This window comes from Halichoerus grypus, chromosome 8 (genome assembly GCF_964656455.1).
Source record: "Halichoerus grypus chromosome 8, mHalGry1.hap1.1, whole genome shotgun sequence".
In the NCBI taxonomy this organism is placed as follows: Eukaryota; Metazoa; Chordata; class Mammalia; order Carnivora; family Phocidae; genus Halichoerus; species Halichoerus grypus.
The window spans coordinates 66,996,305-67,023,401 of NC_135719.1; the positions used below are offsets into that span (position 1 = coordinate 66,996,305).

Here is a 27,097-nt window from a genome sequence, read left to right on the forward strand (position 1 = left end):
TGTGTGACTATTATGGTGGTTTGAAGTTCTGAGCATTTCTCCCACCCCTTCTAAGACTTTGTTAAGCACCGCTGGACTCAGTCAGCACTCTGATACAGAGCCAGACACATGTGAGTGGTTCAACAATGCCACGGCCTGTGGTCTACAGCAGTGGGAGACAGCCAGGAAGCCAAATGTATTTGCAACAAACTCATAATAATGGTGGCCACCAGCCTGGTGGGATGCAGCTATGCAATGGTGCTGAGCATTTTGCCTTTCTAAAAACATGACTATGATAATGCCTTCCATTTTCTAGCTACCTTAAAAAATTCTTTTAAACTTTTAACTGGTCTCTGAAATCCCCTAAGGAAATAAATTGGTATAGTTGTTTGTTCTATAAATTATAGCCATGTAGCTGAAGGATAATTTGCCCATTCACAGAGTCATAGATTTGCTTCTGAAACCATGAATACAGGAGCCCTCAAATGTCAAATATCTGAAGGATAATATGTTCTTTGGGAAATTTTCTGCATCATCCTCTGAGTTTGGTTAATCATAAATTAATATCTTTCATTTAATGAATAATTCAAATCTTAGTCTTGTCACCATAGAAAAGAGGACTACCCTCCTCTACTGTTTCTTTATGAGGCATTCAGTGCCACAGACATAAATGTTTACTTCCCCTGAGGGAATGACAGCTCTTGACAAGCGGAAACATGATTTCAGCAAAGAAATTGCTGTTCTATATGTTAAAAATGGCTTCAATATTCTGCTTTGATTCCTGCTTAAAATACATGGAAAGGATTTTTATAGTCAAAGTAAATCTCTGTACTGATGAATGTGATAGGCATGAGCCTTGAGACAGTGAAAAAATGAATTTGGGGAATTCAATGAATTTTGGGAATTCTTGCCTTTCTGGAAGCAAGAGCTGAGTTTTTAAAAATAAAAACTGATAGAAGTTATTCAGTCTAATGAAAAATGTAAGCTACAACATGGGTGGTTTCTAATAAATTTCCTACATCATGCTTTTCTTGTTGGTGACAAATGGTTACCATGAGTGTCTGGTATTTGTGTTGAAATCATATGATGACCTAGTTGTCCCTGTTCCCTGATCTACCTCACCCCCATCGCCTGAGAACAAATTTGGCTTCTGCTCTTTGGCCTTGTGCCCTAAACATGGCAGGGGGCTCCTGTCATGATGCTTCAAGCCAACCTGAGCAACTACCAGCCTCTAGCCCCACCCTTCTGAGACTATCTTTGTCCCCAAGAGAGCAGTAGGACATGCAAAGGACATGGAGTCAGGTTCCATCAAAGTAGCAGAGAAATATAAGGAATATATGACAGAGTTATGCAGGAAGTATTGAACTTTGAGTTGGAAAATATGAAAGAGAAATAAAGCCAGGAAACCAAGGAGAGAACATTCTTTAAACATCTCTATGTTCCAAGTGCTTTAAAGTTTAGGCATTTAATCTCCACAACAACCCTTTAACAAAGCCATTTTATCTTCATATGTATAACCGTGAGAACAGAAGGTCTGAGAGGTGAAGTTAGGCACCTTTTTCAAAGTCACTTAAGTGTAGATTTCTTAGGGAAAGTCAGTAGTTTTGTGTGCTGATTGTGTACTTAGACGGGTGTACATGAGACAGTGGTAAGAACTAGATTGGAAAGCTAGATTTCACCCAGACAGTGAAAAGCCTTAATAAACCATGTCCTTTTCACTATACAAGGCTGGCTTAGGTCCTTGTTAGCTCTGTAACCAAGAGCAAGTATTTAACCTCTCTCTGCCTGAATTTCCTTGTCTGTAAAATGGAGGGGTGGGGAGTGACACCATCACAGCTACCACAGAAGGTTTCCTTAGTTCCAATGAGTTAGTGTAGGGACACCTGGATGGTTCAGCCGCTTATGCATATGACTCTTGATTTCAGCTCAGGTCATGATCTCAGGGTCATGATCTTAGGATCATGAGATGGAGTCCAGCGTCAGGCTCCATGCTGGGTGTGGAACCTGCTTAAGATTCTCTCTCTTCTTCTCCCTCTACCCCGAAAGAAAGAAAGAAAGAAAGAAAGAAAGAAAGAAAGAAAGAACGAACGAAAGGAATTTATACATAGAAAAGTGCCATACAAATTCAACTCATTTCTTGTCATTTCTAGTTGCAAAAATTTACAATCCAGCTGGGAGGACATGAAATAAATATAACCATAGAAGTATAACTTGAGGTTTAGCTGTTTTGATGTTCCAAAAGTCACCCAATCCACTGGAGAATCCCCCATCTGATAAGATTTAATGGAAATGGTTTTGCACCCACATCCTATATAAAATGAGACTCTCTGCTCACCGGACTGCCTATACCACACCATCTACACTGCACACATCTACACTGGCCATCTCTTCACAAACAGCCCTAGCCCAGCATCATTTTGCTCCATTGCTTCTTTCTTTCTTTTTTGCTTCCCATTTTCTACTTATCCATAAACCCCACCCTATTCATATTATACTTATGTAGCAATAATAACTAACACTGATTAAAAACTTATTTTGTACCAGGAATTATAAGTGCTTTAGTTTCTTTGATTTGGCAGACATTTTCTCTCCTTTTGTTGTGCCCCAGGTATTCCTGCCCAAACCCTTCGAGTTTCATCTTTTTTGTTCTTCAACAAATATTAAACAACTGTGTGTGTGTGTGTGTGTGTGTGTGTGTGTGTGTTAGGCACAGTGTTAGCTCTTAGGGCTTTGGTAACAAATCAAACAGACTTGGTCTCTGCCCTTATGGAGCTCCACATTCAGAGAGCTGATAAAAGTAACGTTAAATAAAGTCAATTCTGTCTTTGAGGGAATTACCAGCTTGAATAGCAATCATTTTTTTACTTGCTGCAACAGAAGACAACAGTAAGACAAATAGCAACATGAGACAAAAATACAAAAAATGCCACACAGCAGGACATGATTGGCACACAAGTTCAGAAAGTGTAAATACTTTAGAAACTGATGAGATCACTTGGGTTAAACTTGTGACCCTTGAGACACTGAAATGGTGAAGGAAGGAAGGCAGGAAGGGCTGAGATGGTATAAGAGTGGACATAGTGGTTAAGAGTAAGGCCTTTGGAGTCGGTCAGACCTGGGCTCAAATCCCAGCTCTGTCACTTACTATGTGACTACAGGGAGTAACTTAATTTAAGCCTGTCTTTCCTCCTTTGGAAAACTGGGATAATACTAGTACTTTCTTCAAAGGGTTGTTGTATACATTAAATGGGAGGAAAAAAGCAAACATGTAAATCTTGTCAAGCAATGCAAGGAGTGATAAGGTGCCAAGCAAATGTTCATGTATAAAAGAGCAAAGGCTCAATATATAAGGTTCTTACACTTTACTTGTGAAAAGAATACCTTTGGAGCACCTTACCATTTACACAATATGGTTTTTTCATATACATCATTCAGATTTTCTAGCAGGTTTGTCAGGTACATGATTATCACATTCATTATGCAGAAGTGGAACATGGGCTTCAGAGAGATTAAGACCTTTCACATGGCTTGAGAGGGACTCTGGCCAGGACTTTGAATCCAGATCTTCTGACTCCTATCTTTTTATTCCTGTCTTAAAAGTCAATTAGTCTCACAGAGGTGATAGTCTTTTAAATGCTTGCCAACCAATAGTTTAGCCAAGGACTTTTCACCAAGAGGAAATCAGGCATCTAAAGGCAAGTCAGAAGCAGCAGTCAAACACAAACTTTGCATACCTCAGGCCTCTAGAAATAATTGGCCAAATATAAATCAATCTAAGGCGCCAGTGTGGCACCGTCCATTGGGCTTCTGACTCCTGACATCCATTAAATTTACCGAGGTGAAATTCACCTAACATAAAATTATTTTAAAGTGAACAATAAGGGGCGCCTGGGTGGCTCAGTCGTTAAGCGTCTGCCTTTGGTTCAGGTCATGATCCCAGGGTCCTGGGATCGAGCCCCGCATCGGGCTCCCTGCTCCGCGGGGAGCCTGCTTCTCCCTCTCCCACTCCCCCTGCTTGCGTTCCCTCTCTCGCTGTGTCTCTCTCTGTCAAAAAAATAAATAAATAAAGTGAACAATAAGTGATATTTAGGACATTCACAATATTGTGCAACCTCCATCTACATCTAGATCCAAAACACTTCTGCCACCCCAAAGTAAAGTTTATATTCATTGAGTAGTCATTCCTTATTCCTGCCTTCCCCCAGTCCTTGGTAACCACCAGTCTGTATTCTGTCTCTGGATTTATCGATTTTGAATATTTCATACAAATGGAATCATACAATAATAAGACTTTGTGTCTGGCTTCTTTGAATTAGATAATGTTTTCTAGGTTCCACTATGTAGCATATATCAGTACTTCATGCTTTTTATGGCTGAATAAAATTTACATAACACGATTTGTTTATCCATTCAGCAGTTGATGGATATTTGGACTGTTTCCACATTGTGACTATTGTGAATAGTGCTGCTATGAACATGCCTGTACATGTATGTGTTGGAATACCTGTTTTCAGTTCTTTTGGGTGTATACCTAGGAGTGGAATTGTGGGGCCATGAGGTAATTCTGTGTCTAACTTTTTGAGGAACACCTGCATACTTTTGAAACTCATTCTTAAGTCTATAATATTATTCATATTATAAATAATATTAGATAGATGATATATATTAAGCATTTTAAATCAGAGTGTCTCAAACCTAGCACTGTTGACATGGGGACGAGAGAATTCTTCGTTGTGGGGCTGAACCTGTGCATTTGAGGATGTTTAGCAGCAGTTCTGGCTTTTACCCAGTAGATGTCAGTAGCATCCCCCCAGTTGTGACAACTAATGCCGTCTCAAGACATTGCCAAATGTCCCATGGGTGGCAAAAATTTCCACTTCTTCCCACTGAAATCCGTTGTTTCAAAGGGTTCTCTGCACACTTGAAGCAAAGCTGTTACTAAAACAAAACAGTCAAACAAAGTAAGGGCCTTTAAGAAACGGATATTCCTTGCAAATTTGCATACAGGAAATATTTTTTGTTTACTGTGCAATGATGTTAAGGAGTTTGCAGATTTACAAATGTGTGACAACCAGAAAATTGTATCATTAAATATTCATGTAACTTTCATATCTACTTTTGTACCATAAACCCAGCTCACCCACAGAACTCCAAGAAATATAGCTTTTCACCTCAGTACATGTTATATACCAAATCACTTTTATAGCACACTGCATCACATAATTTTTAAGATGGCAGCTAGAAGCAAGATTTGCAAGATTTTTTTGATATGGTAGTATTTATTATTTCAAATCTAGGCTCAGACAGAGCCCACAAGGAATTTCCTATTTGGCTCAGCCAAATAATGGAAAGATATATGTTAATTTTCATTATTGGGGTACAGTGAACCAAAATGAAATTTTTACATTTACTGTTAAAGATCATGGTGAGTTAATTGTAGAGTGGGAACTCTAAGTACATAAGCACCTTTGCCATCAAAATGCCATCAAGATCAGGACTGTTATGGAAATGGACCAGCTTTATGCACAGACAGACAGCATTCGTGTAGAGCTCACAGCAGTTAGCAAGGGCTATGGCAATGAACGCTATCTTCCGGGGGATGGAGGCGGAGGGGTGGGGCAGGAAGGTTCGTGCCATTCAGAGAAGTCTGGCAATGAAAAGCCAAAGAGATACATAGTAGGTCAGATAAAAATAACACAACAAGTGTATCAATAAGTTCTACCAAACAGCTGAAGAAAAACAAGAACGAAAATCTATAGATGGATCCAAATCACTGAGGCGAAATTTATGCCTTGTAATGTGATATAGAATTCGATTTATTCTAAAAAGTAAGGTGGTATTCCAAAGCCACTTTCCTCTTGAGAAAAGAAAACAGCTCGTGATTATTTAAATGATGTTATTTATATGTATGTATTTATTTATTGTTCTGGCTTTATTGAGGTGTAACTGATGTATTTATATGTCAGTTGTCATATGTCATTAAAAATGACGTATTTATATGTATGTATTTATTTATTGTTTTGGCTTTATTGAGGTGTAACTGAGAAATGCAGTTGTAGGATTGCCTGGATGGCTCAGTTGGTTGAGTGGCTGGTTCTTGATTTTGGCTCAGCTCATGATCTCAGGGTCGTGGGATTGAGCCCCACCTCTGGCTATGCGCTCAGTGGGGAGTCTGCTTAGATTGTCTCTCTTTCCCTCTGCCCCCCTGCCCCCCGCTTGCATGTTCTATATCAAATAAATAACTAAATCTTAAAAAGAAATATAATTGTAATATATTTAGAGTGTATATATGATGATTTGACATACTGTATATGTAGAAAGAATTCCCAACACTGAGTTAATTAACACATACATCACCTCACATATTTACATTTTTCCTTCTTTCCTTCCTCCCTCCCTTCCTTCCTTTCTCTTTTGGTGAGAACACTTCAGTTCTACTCTCTTAGCAAGTTTCAAATTTCAGTTATATAATACAGTATTATCAACTATAGTCACCATGTTATACATTAGATCCTTGGACCTTATTCATCTTATATCTGAAAGTTTGTGCCTTTATACTGGTCTTTCCCTATTTCCCCCAGGCCCCAATCCAAGGCAACCACTATTCTACTCTCTGATTCTGTTTCGGACTTTTTTTTTTTTAGATTCCACATATAAATGATACCATGCAGTATTTGTCTTTGTCTGGCTTATTTCACGTAACATAATTGTTTATCCATGTTGTTGCAAATAGCTGGATTTTCTTTTTTTATAACGATGAATAATATTCCTTTGTGTATATATACCACATTTTCTTTATCCATTCATCAGTCAGTGGACATGTAGGGTATTTCCATTCCATGGCTAATGTGAATAATGCTGCAATGAACATGGGAGTACAGATTGTGATTTCATTTCCTTTAGATGTATACCCAGAAGTGGGATTGCTGGATCATATGGTAATTCTATTTTTAATTTCTTCAGCAATCTCTATATTCTTTTCCATAGAGGTTGCACCATTTTACATTCCCATCTATAGGGTATAAGAGTTTCCTTTTCTCCACATCCTTGTCAGTATTTATTGTCTCTTGTCTTTTTGATAATAGTCATCCCAGCAGGTATAAGGTGATATCTCTTTGTGGTTTTGATTTGCATAACCCTGGTAATTAGTGACGTTGAGCACTTTTTCATCTACCTGTTGCCATTTGGATATCTTCTTTTTTTTTTTTTTTAAAGATATTTTTTATTTATTTATTTGACAGAGAGATAGAGAGCACAAGTAGGCAGAGTGGCAGGCAGAGGAAAAGGGAGAAGCAGGCTCTCTGTTGAGCAGGGAGCCTGATGCAGGGCTCAATCCCAGGACCCTGGGATCATGACCTGAGCCGAAAGCAGCCGCTTAACCAACTGAGCCACCCAGGTGCCCCTGGATATCTTCTTTAGAAAACTGTCTATTCAGTTCCTCTGCCCATTTTTAATTGGATTATGATTTTTGTGCTATTGAGTCATATAAGTTTCCTTGTATATTTTGGATATTAACCCCTTATTGGATATGTGGTTTGCAAATATTTTCTCCCATTCTGTAGGTTGACTTTTCATTTTGTTGATAGTTTCCTTTGTTATACAGAAACTTTTTAGTTTTATGAAGTCCCACTTGTTTTATTTTTCTTTTGTTGTTTGTGCTTTCGGTGTCATATCCAAAAAATAATCATTGCCAAGACCAATGTCAAGGAGCTTACCCACTATGTTTTTCTTTCTAGGAGTTCTAAGGCTTCAGGTCTTATGTTCAAATCTTTAATCCATTTTGAGTTGATTTTTGTGTATGGCGTAAGATAGGAATCCAGTTTCATTCCTTTGCATGTGGATATACAGTTTTCCTGCACCATTTATTGAAGAGACTGTCTATGCCCCATTGTATGTTCTTGGCTCCTTTGTCGAAAATGAATTGACCACATACCCATGGGCCTATTTCTGGGCTCTCTATTCTGTTCTGTTACTCTATGTGTTTGTTTTTGTGCAAATCACTATAGCGATACTATAGATTTGTAATATAGTTTGAAATGAAGAAGTGTGATGCCTCCAGCTTTGTTCTTTCTCAAGATTGCATTGGCTACTCACTCTTTTGTGGTTCCACATGGATTTTAGGATTGTTTTTTCTCTATGAAAAATGCCATTGGAATTTTGATAGGGATTGCATTGAATCTGTAGATCACTTTGGGTGGTATGGACATTTTAACAATATTAATTCTTTTAATCCAGAAACACAGAGTATCTTTCCATTTCTGTCTTTTTAAATTTCTTTCATCTGTGTTTTATAGTTAATATTGTACTGATCTTTCATCTCCTTGGTTAAATTTTTTCCTAAGTATTTTATTATTTTTGATGCTTCTGTAAGTGGGATTTTTTTTTTATTTTTGTAAATGGGATTTTACTTCTTTCTTTTTCCAATAGTTGATTGTTAGTGAATGGAAACACAACTGATTTTTCTTTTAAGATTTTATTTATTTATTTGACAGAGAGAGACACAGCGAGAGAGGGAACACAAGCAGGGGGAGTGGGAGAGGGAGAAGCAGGCTCCCCACGGAGCAGGGAGCCTGATGTGGGACTCGATCTGAGGACCCTGGTATCATGACCTGAGTCGAAGGCAGACGCTTAACCGACTGAGCCACCCAGGCGCCCCCACAACTGATTTTTGTATATTGATTATGTCCTGAACTTACTGAATTCATTTATTGGGTCTTATAGTTTTTTGGTGGAGTCTTTAGGGTTTTCTATATAGGAGATCATGTCATCTGCAAACAGAGACAACTTTACTTCTTCTTTTCTGATTTGGATGCCTTTTTTTCCCCCTTGCCTAATTGCTCTGGCCCTGACTTCCAGTACTGTGTTGAATGAAAGTGATGAAGGTGGGCATCTTTGTCATATTCCTGACCTTAGAGGAAAAGTGTTCAGCTTTTTACTGTTGAGTATGATGTTAGTTGTGGGTTTGTCATATGTGGCCTTTATTATGTTGAGGTACATTCCATCTGTCCCAATTTGTTGGAAGTTTTCATCATGAGAGGATATTGAATTTTGTTAAAAGCTTTTTCTGCATCTATTGAGATGATCATATGATTTTTATCCTTCTTTTTGTTAAACTGGTATATCACATTTATTGATTTGTGTATGTTGAACTATCCTTGCTTCCCAGAAACAAATCCCACTTGATCATGGTGTATGATTCTTTTAATGTACTGTTGAATTTGTTTTGCTAATATTTTGTTGAGAAATTCTGCCTCTATATTCATCAGGAATATTAGCCTGTAATTTTCTTTTCTTGTGGTGCTCCTGTCTGGCTTTGGTATCAAGGTAATGCTGGCCTCATAAAATGAGTTTGGAAGTGTTCATTCCTCTTATGTTTTTTGGAAGTGTTTGAGAAGATTCATATTAAATCTGTTTTAACTGTTTGGTAGAATTCACTGGTGAACCCATCTGATCCTGGGCTTTTATTTGTTGGGAGGATTTTGATTACTGACTCAGTCTCCTTCCTAGTAATCAATCTCTTTAGAATTTGCTTCCTCATGATTCAGTCTTGGTAGGTTGTATGTTTCTAGAAATATATCCATATCTTCTAGGTTATCTAATATGTTGGGGTATAATTGTTCATAGCAGTTTCTTATGATCCTTTCTGTGTTATCAGTTGTGATATCTCCTCTTTTATTTCTGATTTTGAGTCTTCCCTCTCTCTTAGCTAAAGTTTTATCCATTTTGTTTATGTTTTCAAAAAAAAAAACAAAAAAACCCAGCTCTTAGTTTCATTGATCGTCTCTATTGTCTTTTTTGCTTCTATTTCATTTATATCTGTTCTGATTTTATTTCCTTTCTTCTACTAACTTTGAGCTTAGTTTGTTCTTTTCCAGTTCCTTGAAGTGTTAAATTAGGTTGTTTATTTTGAGATCTTTCCTTTTTCTTTTTAAGATTTTATTTATTTATTTGACAGAGAGAGAGACAGTGAGAGAGGGAACACAGGCAGGGGATGTGGGAGAGGGAGAAGCAGGCTTCCTGCTGAGCAGGGAGCCCAATGTGGGGCTCTATCCCAGGACCCTGGGATCAACCCTGGCATCATGACCTGAGCCGAATGCAGACGCTTAAGGACTGAGTCACCCAGGTGCCCCAGATCTTTCCTTTTTCTTTCTTTTTTTTTTTTTTATTTTTGTTTCTTCTTTTTTTTTTTTTTTAAGATTTTTTATTTATTTATTTGAGAGAGAGAATGAGATAGAGAGAGAGAGCATGAGAGGGGGGAGGGTCAGAGGGAATAGCAGACTCCCCGCTGAGCAGGGAGCCTGATGCGGGACTCGATCCCGGGACTCCAGGATCATGACCTGAGCCGAAGGCAGTCGCTTAAACAACTGAGCCACCCAGGCACCCTCCTTTTTCTTAATGTAGGTATTTATTGCTATAAACTTTCCTCTTAGAACTGCTCTTGCTCCATCTCTGAAGTTTTGGTATGTGGTGTTTCCATTTTCATTTGTTTCTATTTTTTTCAAGTTTTTGCCTGTTTTACTTAAATATAATTGACATGTAACACTTATAAATATAAGGCATGCAACATAATTATTTGATATATGTATATATTATGAAATGATTACCATGGTTAAGTTTAGTTAATATCTATCATCTCACATAGTTACAATTTTGTTTCTTGTCACAAGTCAAGGTATTTTAATTTCTCTTTTTTGGACCCACTGTTCAGGAGCATGTTGTTTAATCTCCACATATTTGTCAATTCACGAGTTTTTTTCTCATACTTTATTTCTAGTTTCATAGCATTTTGATCAGAAAAAAATGTTTGATATGATTTCAATCTTCTTAAATTTATTAAGATTTGTTTTGTGACCTAACATATGATCTATCAGATGATTTCCATGTATACCAGAATGTGCATTCTGCTGCTGTTGGATGGACTGTTCTGTAAATGTCTGCTAACATGTAGTTTAAGTTTCCTGGTGGGTTTTCTGTCTGAATGATTTATCCATTGTTGAAAGTGGAGTATTAAAGTCCACTACTATTATTGTATTGCTGTCTATTTCTCTCTTCAGATCTATTAGTATTGGCCTTATATCTTTAGGTACTCTATGTTGAATGCATACATATTTACAATTGTTATAGCTGCCTAATGAATTGACCCCTTTACCATTATGTAATGACCTTTGTCTCTTGTTACCGTTTTTGGCTTAAAGTCTATTTTGTCTGATGTAGGTATAGCTACCTCTGCTTTCTTTTGGTTTCCATTTCCATGGAATATTTTTTCCCATCCCTTCACTTTCAGTCTATATGCGTCTTTGAAGCTGAAGTGAGTCTCTTGTAGACAGCATATAGTTGGGTCTTTTTTTTTTTTTAATCCATTCAGCTACTCTGTGTCTTTTGATTAGAAAATTTAGTCCATTTACATTTAAAGTAATTATTGATAGGTATGGACTTACTATTGCAATTTTGTTAATTGTTTCCTGAATTTATTGAAATTCCTTTGTTCCTTTCTTCCTCTCTTTCTCTCTTCCTTTGTGAGTTGATGGTTTTTCTGTAGTATGCTTTGATTCCTTTATCTTTTGTAGTATCTACTACAGGTTTTTGTTGTGTGGTTACCATGAGGCTTACATAAAACATCTTATAGTTATAACAGTCTATTTTAAGCTGATAACAACTTAACTTTGAATGCATAGATTTATACACCCCCCCATTTTGTTTTTGCTGTTCTAATTTACAGCTTTTTATACTGTGTATCCATTAACAAATTATTGTAGCTATAGTTATTTTAAATACTTTTGTCTTTTATCTTTTATATTACAGTTATGAATGATTTACCTGCCATCATTACAATATTAGTCTGAATTTAACTATATATGTACTTTTACCAGTGAGTTTTATACTTATGTGTCATGTTACTAATTAGCATCTTTTTATTTCAGCTTAAAGAGCTTCCTTTAAATTTCTTTTAAGACCAGTCTAGTGGTGATGAACTCCTTCAGATTTTGCTTGTCTGGGAAACTCTTCATCTCTCCTTCATTTCTGAAGGAAAACTTTGCCAGGTAAAGTATTCTTGGTTGGCAGTTGTTTCTTTTGAATATATCATCCAACTCCCTTGTGGACTGCAAGGTTTCTGCTGAAAAATCTTTTAGTAGTCTAACGGGGGTTTCCTTGCTTTTCTCTTGCTGTTTTTAAGAATCACTCTTCATATTTAACTTCTTTTTTTAAAAGATTTTATTTATTCATTTGAGAGAGAGAGAGCAAGCACACAAGCAGGGGGAGAGGCAGAGAGAGAGGGAGAAGCAGACTCCCCGCTGAGCAGGGAGCCCAACGTGGGGCTCGATCCCAGGACCTGGAGATCATGACCTGAGCCAAAGACAGATGCTTGACCGACTGAGCCACCCAGGCACCCCTATATTTAATTTCTGACAGTTTACAGGCTAATTAGAAGTTAGACCCTTAGGTACCAGGTGGGAAAGTATGCAGTTAAACCCCTCTGGGAAATGAGCATTTTTTGCCTGCTCCCTCTATGCTGAGCCTGGCTGGACAGCTGTTGGGGTTTGCTTCTGCACCCATTTGAAAACTGTGTCTTTGTTTGCTATAGTCCTGTTGTATTCATGTATGCAAATGCCATTTACTATCAGAGCTAGGTGACTTGGTGGCCCATCCCTTGGGTGGCAGCCATAAAAGTTGAGGGGCTAGATATGTATATAAACTCTTCCAGAGAGATGCTGGCAACTTAATTTTATTGTTGGAGGGAGCCAGAGGGGAAAGGTGAACTCCAGGATCACAGTCATCCCCTAGATGTATGCTGATTAGAAGCTGGATCCTCAGGCAGTGGCTTGTAAAGTATGCAGTCACACCTCTTTTAGTGAAAGACTGGGAGATGGGTGTTTTTGCCTGCTCCCTCTGCACTGAGCCCTGGGGGGATAGCCACAGTGAGTGCTCTTGTGCAAGCCCATTAACAACAGCTTCTTTGTCTGCTTCAGTCCTGTGGGACTCATGAATGCAAGTCCTGTTGGCTATCAGATCCAGGCAATCCGGAAGCTTGTCCCTTGGGTGGCAGCCACAAAAGCTGTGGCACCAGACATGTGTACAAGCTCCTTCCAGAGAGATGCCGATGACCTGGTTTTACCATTGGAGTGAGCCTGAGGGGAAGGTGGGGAAGTGCCTATCAGCTTGTTCAGGCTCCAGGAAGATGGTCAGCACTTGGATACATGCTAATTAGAAGCTGGACCCTCAGGCAGCAGCTTGTAAAGTATATAGTCAAACCCCTTCCAGAGAAAGACTAGGAAATGGGCATGTTTGCCAGTTCCTTCTGCACTGAGGCTTGGAGGCATAGCCACAGTGAGTAGTCATGTACTATTAAGGCTTCTTTATTCGCTATAGTTCTGTGGGACTCGGGAACCCCTGCCCTGTAGGCTTTCAGAGCTAGGTGATTTGAGAGCCCATCGCTCAGGGTAGGGAGCCTTAAAAGTTGAGGCACTAGATGTGCAGTTCAAATTCTTTCCTTCTCAGGGAGAAGATGGGAGTTAGGAGTTCCCTTGGATTGTATGGTGCTGTATCAGGGGTACGGTTTATGGGGAGACTGTCTCAGATTCCCCCACCCAATTAGATGTATTTTCTCTGTTGCCTGATATGTAGGAGTCACTCAGCCACTAGTTTCTGGATTTCTCTCAGAGGGAATTACTCCATGTGTAACTGTACATTTGGCACATCTATGGGAGAAGGGAAATTCTGCACCCTATTATGTGTCCATCTTGGTCTGCAGTCACTCCAGTCTTACTTAGTATAAATGAGTTGGACAAAAGCATTATCTCTTTCAGATTCCAAATCCTAATGACGCTCAGTAAGTGACTTTAGGCAAAAAGTCAGTTGCAGCTTTGAAGGCAGAAATGAGCAGGAAGAATATTTAATTAAATTTTAAGGGAAATTTAGTGATGTAAAGACAACTTGTTGTTAAACAAAAATTAGCAATTTTCACTGTGCCTACAATGACATCCACTGAACTGCCACAAGAACATAGGAATCAAAACTTTTGCCAGACCATGATCCTTCCAATTTATAATTCATCTTTAATAGTACATCAAAAGGATTATTTTCTCAGAGGATGATGGTTGCCCTCTCTGATGATAATCTCCAAACACAAGAGGGTAACATCTGTTAATTTGGCATAGTAACCTGTTAAGCAGCCAGCACCTGAACATCTATCTGTATAGTGAATGAATCACTTGCTTAATGATAGATAACTTTCAAATCTATCTCTAGCTCTGATATTTCTCCTGAACCCCAGACCCCAGTTGGCTTGTGAATAGCTTCACATGGTGGTCCCCTAGGTACCTCCAAGTCAACATATCCAACTGAATTAAGCCATAATCTCTCCTCTTTACTTCTATTCCTAAAACTAGTTCTGTTCTTCACAGTGAATGAATGGCACCCCTTAGGCCCACTTGCCCAAACCAGAAAGAAGTCATTTATGAGTCCTTTCCCTTCCTCACCACCCTTCCCTCCTAGCAATGACCAATCCTATTGATTCTCCTTGATCTAGTGCATCTCCACCCTCACAACCACCTAGTATCAGCTCTCATCATGTCTCACTTGGGCCATTACAGCAATGTGTTTATTGGTTTCCCTGACATCCAAGTGGCTACCAGAATGATCTTTGGAAAAACATCTTAACATGCCAGTGTTCAAAATTCTGACAGTCAAAATCTAAATTCCTAGCATTTCATACAAGGTTTTTAAAGACCTTTCAACCTCATCTCCCAAAACAACTCTCTTCATTTACGCATGTATCACTACTAATACACATATCTTTTGCTTTGGGAGAACCAAACATTCTAGTTCCTCAAATCTTTTTGTGTGTTCTGTAAGTAGTTCTTTTAGCTTAATGATAATTTTTTTTCCCCTGTTGCCTTCTTTCAGTATTTTGTCTTTGTTTTTGACTTTCTGTGATTTGAAATGATATGTCTAGGTGTAATTCTTGGGGACATTTATCCTGTTTGGTGTTCTCTGAGCTTCCTGGATCTGTGATTTGGTGTCTGACATTAATTTAGGGAAATTCTCAGACATTATTGTTTCAAATATTTCTTTTATTCCTTTTTTTCTTTCTGGTATTCCCATAATGTGTATGTTACACCTTTGGTAGTTGTCTCAAAGTCCTTGGATAGTCTATTCTGTTTTGTTTTGTTTTGTTTTCTTCTTCAGTCTTTGTTCCCTTTGCTTTCAGTTTTGAAGGTTTCTATTGATATATCTTCAAGCTCAGAAATTCTTTCCTCATCTGTGTCCAGTCTACTAATAAGTTCATCAAAGGCATTCTTCATTTCTGTTATAGTGTTTTTTGATATATAGCATTTCTTTTTGGTTTTTTCTTGGGATTCCTATATCTCTGCTTACATTGCCCATCTGTTCTTGCATACTATATACTTTATCCATTAGTGCCCTTTGCATAATAACTGTAGTTGTTTAAAGTTCCCAGTGTGATAATTCCAACATCCAGACATGGCAGGATGTCTTCAAGTTACGTTTTTTGACTTTTAGTGTGCCTTGTAATTTCTTCTTGATAGCCAGGAATGATGTACCCATAAAAGAACTGCTATAAATAGATCTTTAGTAATGTGGTAGTAAGGGGTAGGGGAGGGAGAAGTGTGCTCTAGTCCTATGATTAGGTCTCAGTCTTTTAGTGATCTATGCATCTAGACTGTAAACTTCACAAGTATTTCTTAGTTTTTTTTTCTCCCTCCTTAGGTGGGACAGGATGGCTACAGTAGACTGGAGTTGGGTATTTCCCTTCTCCTGGGTCAGGTAGGTCCTGATAATACCCAGAAGGTTAGGCTCTAGTTAACTAGTTTCCCCTGAGGGAAGTCCTTATTAAAAAGAAGAGAGTGCTCTGGTTTCAAAATGGTTCCTTTCCCCTTTCCCTGCCAAAGCATTAGAGGATTTTTGTCCAATATGATTATGAGAACCTGGTCTAGCCACTGGAGGTAAAACTCACAAAAGTATGGGGAAGTCTTCTATGACTGGGTCCCCCCAGAGATCTTGGGGGCAGTGGTTTGCCTTATGTCCTCACCTCTCCTGTAGATCCAAGAAGTGTTGTTGGCTTTTCAGACTCTTCATTTTTTCAGTTGTTGTTAGGATGGAGTAGTGACTTCCAAACTCCTTACATTCTATTATAATAATATCCCAGAATTTGGTAAGCAAGTTCATGTTTGCAGTATCTAAATGCATCATGGTTTTAGCAAGACAACTTTTTTTTTTTTAAGATTTTATTTACTTATTTGAGAGAGAGAGACAAGAGTTAGCGAGGGAGAGCACAAGCGGGGAGGAGAGGGAGAAGCAGGCTCCCCACTGAGCAGGGAGCCACACTGGGAACTCGATCCCCTGGGATCATTACCTGAGCCAAAGGCAGACACTTAACTGCTTAACCAACTGAGCCACCCAGGTGCACCTTATCAAGACAACTTTATCCTCTCTCAGTCTTCCTCATTTCTGTCAGAAGCAGCCCATAATTTTTTAGTCACTTAGGACCACTGCCAAACCTTTACCAACAACATGTCTATATTCCAATCACAATAAATACAGTACCTTCTTATCATGGTAACCACCCTTCCTTACTTCTTCCTCTACCCCTCCACTTCTCAGGAGCAGATGACCTGGGTGAAGGAAAGAGATATCCCAGGAAAAGGAGGCCAGGAGCCAAGGACTCTCTCTGGAGCCTTGACTCAGTCTCCACCCTTCTCCTATCCATGTTCTCTCTTAGCTCACTATGGGTCAGGATACGCACGGTTCAAGGACTACTCACGGGCACTCTAGAGGGATAGCCCAACCTTCACCTGGAAAGGGGGAATCCTGTATGTCTACCAATTCTTCTAACCAGCAGAGGGCAGCGCTGATGAAGGACAACACAGCCAAAAAAGGTGATCAGGATGGCTGCTACATTATCAACAAAGCCTATGGTGTCCATGGCTCCATTGCTGGCAGCTTCAAAAGGGTGTAGCTCCCCAGCTGCAGAGTGCCCACCCCAACCCCCAGGACACATCCCTTCAGTGTGAGTGCCCCTCCAGCACCCAGCTCTGCTCTCAGAGCTTCCCAGTGTTTACCTCACTCCTTCTGGCACCTACTCATATCCTGGCTGGCATTGTTCTGTCTGTTTTCACAGGAGTGTATCTCATCCATTTAAATTTTAAAATGCTATAGAAGGGAAATGGTACATTTCTTTTGTATGTTCTCAGTGTCTGAAGCCATATACTTAATGAATGACCTTATGGAGTACATATTAGTTGCTTGAAAAGTACTTATTAAATTAATTGCAAATAGATGATTAAAGCCCAGTGTTTATGACAGAATCAAAAGAAACCATGTTTGTTGTAATATTGAATGTCAACTATATCTCATTTAAAGAAAAATAATGTTTGTGAAAATGTTACGAAATTATGAAGACCCAACTATGTAAACTGTATCTAGTATTGAGCTAAAATAATGCTATTTATCATTTAATGATAGGGATATTAATATGAATAAGACAAACTTCTGATGTTAGGATTCTAGCAGAAGAAACTAAGCTGATAATGCATAATTTTTGTGCTATGGTGTAAGTGTGCAGAAGTACCCTAAGAACATTTCAGAAACAGTTAATCTGCCCGAGGCCTTGGGAGAGAAAGACCTCAATACTAACTCTGTGTCAGTTTGACAAGCCACTGTCCCTATCATTGAGCTCTTCAGTCAATAGTACATATTGAGCACCTACTCCATACAGACAAATGTATCAAACAAGTATTATGAGAGACAGCCTTAGTGTTAGCCCTGAGCAAGGCAAGCTGTTGTCTCCTTAGAAACCCTGGAAAACAGGGGTCACAGAGAGAAACCAGAATATAGAGCTAACATCCTGCATAGCTCCCCGAAGAAGGAGAATTTTTGGACCAGGACATTTCCATACATTCCTGTATAAGAAGTTGGATCAGTGGTTAAGGATATCCAAATTAAGTATGCCCAGATAAGTATTATTAGGCATGAAGTGTGAAAGCAATAAGCAGAGTTTTCTTTGAGCTTCCAAGTTTTCTTTTATCAGTAATTGGCTGTCCATACCGTCCTCATATATTTGACTTATCAGAAAGAAAACATGCTTTTCTCAACCTGCTTTCTGCCACACTTTGTGTTCCCCAAAGAAAAGAAGATCAAAAGGCCTTAGGGTGCTTACCAACCCCACAAGGAGGCTTCCTGCCACAGCTAGAGTGTCTGTGGCAGTGGTACCCATGGTGATTTGAAAAACCAGGTTACCTAAAGAGATATAAACACCTAAAGCATTAACATTAGCAGGAATCTTGGAGAGTATCCCACAAAACCCCTCCTCCATTTTACTGGTAAGGAAACTGAGGCCTAGAGAAGTAGAGTGACAAGCCTAAGGCCACAGAGCAAGTTACAAACAGAGCCTGGACCAGAACTCAGGACTCCTGGCTTCCAGAACAAGTAGATTAGAACTCATTTGAAATAGAGTTCAGCCTATTTTCCATCTCTGCTCTGCCCCTCAGCCTACATAGGGCCTGCACCTGACCATCTGAAATCAGGCATGCTTGAAAGGGTTTGCCTTTTCACATTGGTTTTACCGCTCTACATCCTACACATACGCATTTTTCCAAAGTAAGTGTCACCTTCATGCCTCTTGACAGATCACGAGATGAAAGCCCACCTCCTGACTGGTACAGGAGAATGACTCACCTTCTGAACCATCTACTGCACAAGGCCCAAGTAGTAGAGCATGGACATCACACATCCAAAGAAAGAGATGATTGATAAGGTCTGTAGTGAGAATGGCAGGGCAACTGGTGAGATAAATGTGCTCATTTATGCCATAAGTGAACTGTGTTTCAGGCCTCTGAATTAAGATGTTGGCGAGGATGCAGAGAAAGGGGAACCCTCCTACACTATTGGTGGGAATGCAAGCTGGTGCAGCCACTCTGGAAAACAGTATGGAGGTTCCTCAAAAAGGTGAAAATAGAGCTACCCTACGACCCAGCAATTGCACTACTGGGTATTTACCCCAAAGATACAAATGCAGTGATCCGAAGGGGCACGTGCACCCTAATGTTTATAGCAGCAATGTCCACAATAGCCAAACTATGGAAAGAGCCTAGATGTCCATCAACAGATGAATGGATAAAGAAGATGTGGTACACACACACACACACACACACACACACACACACACACAATGGAATATTATGCAGCCATCAAAAAAAAGAAATCTTGCCATTTGCAATGACGTGGATGGAACCAGAGGGTATTTTGCTAAAGGAAATAAGTCAGTCAGAGAAAGAGAAGTATCATATGATATCACTGATATGAGGAATTTGAAAAACAAGACAGAGGATCATAGGGGAAGGGAGGGAAAAATAAAACAAGACAAAATCAAAGAGGGATACAAACCATATGAGACTCTTAATCTCAGGAAACAAACTGAGGGTTGCTGGAGTGGAGGGGGATGGGAGGAATGGGGTGGCTGGATGATGGACATGGGGGAGGGTATGTACTATGGTGAGCACTGTGAATTGTGTAAGACTGATGAATCACAGAGCTGTACTCCTGAAACAAATAATACATTATATGTTAATTAAAAAAAGAAATCTGAATTTTAAAAAAGGAAAAAAAAAAAAAGAGTCCAATCTGAGGACACAAGTCACATAACTTCCTTTTCTTCAAGTTTCCATATCGGTAAGATGTGATATAAAGGTTTATTCTTGGGGTGCCTGGGTGGCTCAGTTGGTTAAGCGTCTGCCTTCTACTTGGGTTGTGGGTCCTGGGATAGAGCCCTGCATCAGGCTCCCTGCTCAGTGGGGAGCTTGCTTCTCCCTCTCCCTCTGCTCCACCAACCACTTGTGCTCCTTCTCTCTCTTTAATAAATAAAATATTTTTAAAAATTTTTAAAAAAGGTTTATTTTTTAAGACTGTTCTAATGAATAACCAAAGTATTTTTTAAAAGATTTCATTTATTTATTTGACTCAGAGAAAGCATAAGCAGGGGGAGCAGAAGAGGGAAAAGGGGCTCAATCCCAGGACCCTGAGATCATGACCGGGGCTGAAGGCAGACGCTTAATTGCTTAATCGACTGAGCCACCCAGGCGCCCGTAACCAAAGTATTTTTAAAAAGGAGGAAAAATATTCTTGTTCCCCTATGGATCTCTACCCAATATCCAACTACTCCAAGGGCAAAAGTAAAGGCTAAGCCACAAATCAATTACTTATGGTCTTATGGTCCTTTGATGTACCAGACATATTGGATCAATACACAAACTGGTTTCCTCTTGTCTGAGTATTGGACAAAGAAAGAAAATTAGAAGAGAGGTCTCAAATGAAAAGAAGAGAAAACAAAAAGAACACGTTGTCCATTGAGATGGGTCAGGAACACCAACAATGACAAAAGGCTTCACAGGTCAAAGTTGAATTTCAGAGCTGTTCTCATTGTGAACTCATCTCACTTAAAGTGAATAAAATCTGGCTTCCAAAATCCATCCTGTTAATGAGTGAAGTCTTTTTAGCTCTATCTTCTCAGTGTCAAATAAATCAAGGATCGAAAATCAAGGTTGTAGTCTGGTGTGTTTCTCCAAATTATCGCTGTTGTGAACATTCTTGTGTGTGTGTGTGTGTGTGTGTGTGTGAACATCTTCTGTGCATCCATTGGAGAATAGGCAGAAAAGAGGAACTTCATAGAGTCTGAAAGATATTCTCTCGCCCCAGGCCTGCGATCAAAGGACACGTGCATGCCATAGTTAGATGAGCTGTGGCTGCTGTAGAATCCAGCTCAGTATACATTGGACAGTAAATTTTCCCCTTAAACTCTAAGGAATTGTAAAAGATAGCAATGGACTCAAGAAGTCTGGAGGACTCGAGGGAAAAAAAGCATAAAGAGTATCAGGGAAGTAAGGGAGACACATATGACCACCAAATCAATTCAATAGCTTAATGCAGCTGCAAGCCTCTTTGTTTTACTTCATTGAAAAGGAGCATGTTTTTTCTCATTTTTGACACCAGCCCTGACAATAAACCGACTGAAACTTTTCTCTGAAACTTAACCCCTCCTGCCCCCTAGCAATGTTGAGACACAAGGCTACAAGAACCCGAAGTCCAGTGCCCAGAGGCCTGTTGCTGTTTGCTCCCTGAGCTTTGGGTTTGTAAGGGGAGTGGTTTGAGAGATGGCTCAGGAGCTGTCAACAGAGAAAAAGGGAAGATATTGAAATCTTACTCATCATTTCATCCAGAGCTTCAGGAAGGAGTTTTTAAAGAGCTTAGACATCTTGTTAGTTTTTTTACCAAAGAACCTTTTTCAGAAAGTGGTGAACCAGGACCAAGAGCACCAAACAGGTGAGGACAGACAAGGTCAGTGCCCTCTGGGAATCCATGATGCAGATGCCAGGAAGTAAGCAGCTTAAGCTAAAAAGAGAAGGTACATCGCTTCTCGGCCTTTTGGCTAAGATCAAGTGTAGTAAAAAGAGAAGGTACAGAGTGAGGATCAGCAAACAGGGCTCCTCGGGGGCAGATGAAACTCTGGTCATGAATGTCTGAGACTTAAAGCAAGAATAACCCTCCAGCGACCTTGCTACCCAGTCCTAAGTGCCAGACTGAGCTGCAGTCCTCAAGGTCAGGATAGATGGCCGTTTTCTTCTTGAGGATTCCCAGGGAGAGTCCAGCTTAGTTTGAATACTACATTTTTTTCATTTATCTCTAATGAAATCTCACTTCCTTCTATTTTATCTGATAACCTCTTTCCGTCCCTTGGAGTAGATTTGATCAGCATCTACCATTAGACTCTTCAAAAGTCATCTGTCCTCAAAACCATATAACCTCAGTCATTTTAATCTTTCCTCTGGAGCAAAACCACGTAAATAAGGCTACTAATAAGAAGTACAGCCATATGGTTCTCACTTCATGGCTCCATGACTCACCTCAAAATAAGATTTTTGTTTTGGGGCGCCTGGGTGGCTCAGTCGTTAAGCGTCTGCCTTTGGCTCAGGTCATGATCCCAGGGTCCTAGGATGGAGCCCCACATCGGGCTCCCTGCTTGGCAGGAAGCCTGCTTCTCCCTCTCCCACTCCCCCTGCTTGTGTTCCTGCTCTCGCTATCTCTCTCTGTCAAATAAATAAATAAAATTTAAAAAAAAGAGATTTTTGTTTTCACCATCCCAGCTCTCTCTCATAATGGCATCAATGTTCCATACATCACTGACAGTATATTTTAAACAGATGTTTTCTCCCTTTTTAAGGTATTTTATATCATTGATCTTAATAATAAAGCTAGAAATAAGTAATATAGACTAGGCTTCTCTTGTAAAGGCTACAAGAACCAGGCCCTGCTGTGAACCAAGAGCCAAACCCAGATTCTCTCAAATATTTAAGTCTATCAAATAGTACAGTTTTGAAAAATAGTTTATCCTCAGAAATAGTTTATCCTCAGATTTTACCTATTCCTGGAAGTGCAACTCCAATAAATTATGGTTCACTTACAAGTAATTAAGATCTATACATCAAATAGCCCTTTAGATCAGTTTGTGAAGAGAGTTGCTTTCCATCTAGTAATTGTCTTGACACAAGGTCACGTTCCTAAAATAACTGCATCTCTTGCTTCCGTGAATTCTCAACACCTCACCTAAACAGGCCCAGCAGGATCTTCTTGAACAAGCCAGCATGTGTTTTGTAGGAACTTCTTGCTCTGGTGAAAGGTTGTAGGTTCCTCCTGATAAGCACCCAAAAACTAAGTTACAAAAATTACTGCATCCCATTTGTATCAATACCCAGAACTTAGATTACCTGGCCTGAGGAAGAATTTTCTATTAATCAATGAGGAAAAGTATTCAGCCAGGGGACACTGGATAATATTGTGGCAATGGCAAAAAGGTCAGATCAAACCTTGCCAAGGAGGAGCAAGTCAGAATAGACCTACCCAACCTGGACTAGTAATCAGTAATCTCCTCAGTAATCTCCTACCATGGAAGTGGACACTTGTCACATCAGGAGAGACTCTTGAGACTTACTTCTCCCTGTTCCTTAGGGACAAAGGATGGTTTAGCTTCCAGATTCAGAAAAGGGCCTATTCTCAGAGGTAGCCTTGACCATTCTTCCCTAAAAGCCACATGAACGCCTACCCCTGAGCAGTAAATCAGATGTGCACTGACAGGCTGGAAGGAAAACACCACCACCCTCAAGAATCCCTGGTGGGCAGGGCCTGAACCAAGAAGCCCAGCAATAGAGCTGTTCCAGTTTGATTTAACATTGATATTGTGCTTTCTATGTGCTGGGCTCTTTGTCGGAACTTTACAAGGAGTAACTCACTGACTCCTCCTCAGAATTCTTGAGGTGGTTACTATTCTCTTTTCCATTTTACAGAAAACAGAGAAGTTAAGTAACTTTCCCAAGGTCACAGAAGCTATAAGGAGCATAGACAGAATGCAAACTCAGGCAGCCTGGCTTCAGAATCTGAGCTCTCAACCGTCCTCCTACGCTGCATCTTACCTGGGCCAGGCTCACCCATCTCTGCCCTTCCTAAGTATACTCAGCACACTGAAGTCATAAGAGCAAAGATCTCCAATTTCCAAACTCTTGGAAGGTCCAAAGAAGGCGAGGCCAGCAAGAAGGTCCCAGCTGGCCATCACGCTGAGGCAGGACAGGTTGGCCAGGGCTGGGACCAGTCACTAAGTTCAGATGCCCAAGGGTCTTGGCTCACAGATTTCCATGACTCTTTCTCCACTGCTATCTCTCCCATCTGAGATGCTTCCTCTTCCTTATACATAGCCTTCCTTTTCACTCTTCCCTCCTCCTCATTTCCCCTTTGCAGGGAGCCCAAGCCTGTGTTAGCTGAGTAGAGTGTATATTACCAGATATAGGGAATCTGAGAAAAGAGAAAATAATCTTTATCACCACCTAACTGAATAAATTCAAGAGGATACTTTAGGATCTCAAGAACTCTGTTGCCTTTCCATGCTTAATAGAGAACATAGTGAGTAAAAAGGATTGCTTAGAGGTGTCAGTGTGCCCGAGAGACATCATTATCTCTGGAACATCATTTGCAAAGTGTATCAAGGAACTAATTTAGTTTTAATCCTAGACTTCCGGTGTGTGTGTCAGGTACCTTTGGTTTGCCCGTCCAGATCAACTCTCCACCTGGCTCTGGACCCTAGGAGCCTGACCCTGTGGACTATGGGCTCCCATGCCCTCCAGCTCATCTAGTTGGGTTCTACCAAGGGGACCCACAAAGAGATCAGAGAGCATGAAAAGGCTGAGGTGAGGGTATTGAGGAGGTCTTTACCTGACTCTCCTGGTTCTCTTACGTCTTGGGAGTAGTAAGGGTGCACTGCTTACTGCCTCGGGTTCTTGCACGATTCTTTCCTGTGGCTCCGCTACGTCTGGCACACATCTCTGTAATGGTCTCTTTGTAAATAAACCTCCTATAATTTGAATTTAAATATTCCATCTGTTTCCTCTTGGGGCCCAAACTGATACACTAGGTGAAGCTGATTTAAAATTATACCCAGTCAAATGCCAGTTCAGTAAAGCCACTGCAAAATTAGAGGGGGTGCACCAGTCCAAAAATAAATAAAAATCACATGCCTAGAAAAGATGTCTGTCATCACTTTACAACCACATTTGCCTATTTCCTGGGAACTAAAGTTCAGTGGGTACCACCAGAAATCAGTTAAGAACAATCACTTGAGCAAAATCTATTAACAACCTGATCCTAGAATATCAAGTTGAAACTGGACCTCTCTTGTAAAAAATTAAAATAAAAAGAAAGCCATAAGAGGCATTGCAAAGGAAGAGAGAAAACAAACTCTCACACCCTTTTTAACCAATTGAGAAGCAGGGCATAGAGGTGTGGGAGTTCATGGTCTTGCTATCCTGCTTGGCCTGGGATCTTGTTAATACTACCAAGCTCTTTACTTTACATAATGGTACAATTTGAGGGTTAGTAACTGTGCTCTATCTGGAAGCTGAGTTGAGAAAAAAATCTGTCTGATAAATTGGTGAAATGTAATACCTTGGCCATAGCTTGCTGTGAAGTATTTACCCACTGATAAATTCTCCAGGTATGTATATGAGAGGCTTTTCAGATATGGACTAACAATAGCCCTCTCTCGTGCTTACTGCCTGTAGCCTCAACTGACAGAGCAAGAAAGAGTGGGATAAAGGTGGTGGGTAGTGCTAGCTGAACAGAGCATTAGTGGACACTACAGATCAGGCTTAGCAGCCAAGGTGTTCGTGCATTTTCTCAATGACCTTATGCACAGGATGCAGAAACTCCCAACTAAGGGAGACAAAGCTATGGAAACTCCTAGGGTCTGGGGTACTAGCATTTAGCAGTTAGAATGGAAAGCTTAGGATGACTTTCAGAAAATCCATCTCCAGTGCTGTTGACATTGTGACCCAGGCTGATTATTGTTGCTTTAGCTTAAAGTAAGAATGACTGAGTCTGAAAAGCAAAAAAGATTATCAATAGGCCAAAGTGGAAAGCCAAATAGGAGCTGGAAAACCATGGGAGGCAAGAGAAAGGTCTATCAGATGGAGGCCAGCAAACTTACAATGGAGGCAGAGACTCTGTGAACCTGGGGATGACCAGTTCTGAGAGCCATCAGCCCAGGTTGAGTGAGAAGGGAACCTAAACTGAACATGGCCAGGTGCTTAATTGCTGAGTTGTGATGGATGTATTATCTTAGAAAAGAATGCTTTCTCCACAGAGTACCCAAATCTGTTTCATGTGCCCATTTCAGAAACAGAAAACATCAGATCTTCTTCACACTAAGGGTGGAGATCCAACCCCAAAGGTCCAGGAAGGCAGTAAAGTGAGATATCCAAATGGCCCTTCAATCCACCCTCAACTTCTTCCTTCCAGAACTCTTATCTCTCAGAGTTAGAGATAACACTGGTTCTGACAGGCAGTAAAGTCTTCCCAGGGACTTTATGAGAGAGAAGATGCCTTCTCTCATTGGGGAGAATCACGACTCTATCTCCAGTGGCCTTTTCAAGCCAAGTCCTAGGTTCTGTTGTTAGCAAAAGTTTCTCCTGGTTTCTAGTATACAGTTAATGCTGATCATGGACTTCCTATGCTGATACAATTTGCTCCTATTTATACATTCTTTTAATAATTTAAGTAGGAATTTGAGGACACAAAAGCTCTAGCTTCTTCAGCTGCAGATAGCAGATTCAGGCCCTAATGAGAGAAAAAAAGTAGAGGATGGGAAGGATCCCCTACCAAGGACGGGCTGCCTGAAATTCTTCACTTGGGATTTGCATTCACATGTAACATAGTCAAGACTGAGATGTTCTTCCAGACCTCCTTCCTGAGAACTTGTACAGCTCATACCCACCCACCGATCTTGCTATGCCCACCCATCCCTGCCAGGCTTACCACCATCCTCCCAGGAAGTCAGAACAGTTGCTCTGATAGGAGAGCCAGAAGAGACAGCAGACTTGGTAGAAGCAGTTGGTGAGCTAGGAGGAAAAGTGAAAAAGAGATATAATCTGTAAGAAGGAGGAGAGATCAATGATTTTCAGTGATGTATAAAATCAGGTAGCATGGCAAATGAGAAGAAGATGCTAGATTTGGCAGTGAAAAGGTGACTGGTTCTTATGAGAGAGCTGTTTACAGGACAGCTAAGGACCATACCAAGTACTAACAGGCTTTCAGAGCAACTGGACTTCTCATACATTGATGGTGGGGATGATTTCCACAAAAATATGCAAAAACAAAATACAAAAATCAACTGTTTCTGTGTACCAAAAAATGAAGTTTAATGAAAGATACTTTAAGATATAATTTTTAGGGGCACCTGGGTGGCTCAGTCAGTTAAGCGTCTGCCTTCGGCTCAGGTTGTGATCCCAGGGTCCCTCTCCCTCTGCCCCCTATTCGTGCTTGCTCTCTTTCTCTCTCAAAAAAATAAATAAAATCTTTTCTAAAAGGATATAATTTTTGGGCACCTGGGTGGCTCAGTTGGTTAAGCAACTGCCTTCGGCTCAGGTCATGATCCTGGAGTCCCTGGATCGAGTCCCACATCGGGCTCCCTGCTCGGCAGTGAGTCTGCTTCTCCCTCTGACCCTTCTCCCTCTCATGCTCTCTGTCTCTCATTCTCTCTCTCTCAAATAAATAAATAAAATCTTTA

The 27,097-nt window shown here is 40.2% G+C and overlaps 1 long non-coding RNA gene across 1 annotated transcript in view; it reads right to left on the reverse strand.

Annotated features, from left to right (window-relative positions):
* Positions 1–1,531: 1,531 nt before the first annotated feature.
* The window catches only part of LOC144382892 (uncharacterized), a 43,259-nt gene continuing 17,693 nt past the window's right edge, over positions 1,532–27,097 (reverse strand). Inside the window, exons 3-4 of the long non-coding RNA XR_013450475.1 lie at positions 26,347–26,429; positions 1,532–2,013 (exon numbers count right to left, since the gene is read on the reverse strand). This is a non-coding gene — a long non-coding RNA (uncharacterized LOC144382892). The remainder of the gene's footprint in view (positions 2,014–26,346; positions 26,430–27,097) is intronic.